Source organism: Mytilus trossulus, chromosome 2, assembly GCF_036588685.1.
Source record: "Mytilus trossulus isolate FHL-02 chromosome 2, PNRI_Mtr1.1.1.hap1, whole genome shotgun sequence".
Classification (NCBI taxonomy): domain Eukaryota; kingdom Metazoa; phylum Mollusca; class Bivalvia; order Mytilida; family Mytilidae; genus Mytilus; species Mytilus trossulus.
The window spans coordinates 30,416,820-30,419,614 of record NC_086374.1 but is presented as its reverse complement, the minus strand read 5'-3'; positions in this window follow the sequence as shown (position 1 = coordinate 30,419,614).

Genomic DNA, 2,795 nt, shown 5'->3' with positions numbered 1-2,795 from the left:
TTATGAACATCTTCAATTTTTTTGTGTTATTGTACTGTATTTTTAATGCTTGATATTGTAATGAAATGATTTTAAATTATTATTAAGCTTTTTTATTCTCTACTCATCATCAATGAACAGTTTTATTCAGTGCCGGTCAAATAGCCACTGCCTTTTATTTAAGATTTAAATTATTCAATTAGCAAAACAGTGAAATTTATATGTTTCAGTTTCAGTAATCACACTGGTTCAAACTAGATTTTCGTTAGGTAACTCTTGCATTAAATTTACTCACTATATTATTTCGACCTTTTTATTGGATATAAACTTTTCCTATGTTGATAATTGTTTATTTATACTATTGCAAAGTGTTTTCTTTACAATTTTGAATTTGATATTACGTTGAAATTACCCACCTCCCTTCTATTTAGATTTTTTTCCCCTTTTATACATTTATACCATACCCAACTATATCAGTCATATTCAGGACCGATAACTCTGTCGATAGATATTATAGGGTATACAATATTGTTAAAACCAGATCAATCGTATCATACGTCTCTGCTGGAATGTATACAATAACTCTTTTTTTTACACAATTTAAACTTATATCGATTCATTGCCTAGATTTAGCTTTAAATATTGAATTAAAAAATAAATAACAATAAAATCATATTTAATGATCGAAATTCATTTAAATTAATATTTGAATCAGAATATTTCTTTGAAATAATTATAGAAACATATAAATATTTGAATGCCTTTTAAGCAAAAAATATTTTTTTTAAAGAAATTTTCATAATATTAATATTCTCATAAAGTTTATTATGAACCATACTTCTTCTGATTTGACACGGGAAGGAGAATATATTTATTTGTACATTTATGAAAACGTTTGTATATCACAAAATTTAAACTCTGGCAATACATGTATACACACTGACAGGATGTTGAATGTCACCTGGTTGCTTTTGGTTTGCACGTCTACCTGACAATATATTATGATGTAACATTTAACCCAAGTTAGATTTCACCTGTTCGGTCAAGGAATGTAAAGGTATAGAATATTTCTCTATTACAATTGGACATCGGTTTTTTTTTTCTCTTGGGATGAAAATTATTTTTTTTGTTGTAAAAGAAATGTTTTATATATTTCTAAAGAAAAATAAAATATACAGAAAACTTAAAAAACTTTAAAAAAAAAAGAGATTTTTTTTTATTACAGATATTGTAAACTATTTTCTGGTTATAGTATCGCCTGGATGAATATCTGTAAAAATAAATGTTCCTGTGTCACACTTAAAATATTTTTTTTTATTAAGAAATTTTGAAATAAATGATATCGAAATATCACTAAAGGAAAATAACAGAAACATCAGAGATTCTTTATGAAAATTAGATATAATCTAGGAAAGTCTTACTATAATAGAAATCATTGATTTGATGCAACATTTCCATATGATACATCAGCCGCCATTTTGAAAAATCTCGGAAAATTCCCTTTTTAAATCGATGTTTGACCGAATTTGTCCTGAAATTAAACTGTTTTAAGTAGTATTTTTCGCCAGCTATATGTTTGAATATACTTGATCGATTTGCAAAGTTTGTGTTTTATTTACAGAATTTCTTTATTTGTTGTAAAAGTAGACATGGGTATCGGTAATTTAGCATTGAGTCAACGGAGAAATTACGAGAAAAAGTGCATGTTTTACGATGTCGATTTGACCGAATTTAATCAAAAATTAAACTGTTAGGACCAACATTGTTTGATAGAAATATGTTTGAATATCAAGGATTGATTTGCAAAAGTAAGAAAACGGATCAGTTTTATGAGAAAATTAAACTTTATATATGGAAGTGTTTAACGACCTTGACTGGCCTTTCAGCCCTCGCACGGTCGGCTCGGTGCCCGAAGGCGTTTGGTGAGCTTTAAATGATTTGATGCCATGGGTCAGGAACAAGAAGGGGAGGTCGCAATATGTAGGCCGCCATCTTGGTTTTGGTGAGTTGATTTTTCTTTGTTTACTATTTTGATGTTTTTCTTCACTAACGGCTGCTTTCAGGGCCAGTTTGGTCAGCTTGGCAGCCCGCTAGCCTCGATGAAGGAGTACTGGTAGACGATCTCGGACGTAGTTCAGAAGATGACAGGAAGCGTTATCAGGACCAAACCCGTGAGGCAGTGAAATGAAGGTCGTATCACCCAACAGCCTAGGATACAGCCCTCGGACGTTAATCGGCATGACACTCCCCATAATAGACAATGGTTTTGGAGGCATGTTAACGCGGGTACGCCAACTACTACGTCTCTCTGTACGGCATGGATTGGTTTCTGTCATCTTAAGTAGTAAGTCGTTGAACATCTAACTGTAAACCCTCATCGAAGATAGCGGGTAAAGGAGAGCTGACCCAGCACGTCCGTTCAGCTGTAAGGACTGAGACGTGACTAATGGATCGGATTGAATGGTTGATTAAACTTTATTGAAGCATATATGCATTTTATATGGGGAAATATAATACAAAATGGCGCCTATTATACGTCACAAAAGTCACGTGATGTCTAACTTAGTTGGATATGTCCCCGGCGGATGTTTGCCAAAAAATATATTTATTATATATTTATGGTTATGTATTTTCATTTGTGTATTTACTTATTTATGATATATTGTGTTTTGTAATATATTGAAAAAATATTTATAAAAGGCAATACAAATTATAACCATTGACTTCCTTTTATTTCACCCACTTGATAGTGGTTCAGCGTTTTAGTTGTACGTTATGTTCTATGTTTTGGCTTAAAATTTAGGGGTTTTTAGATA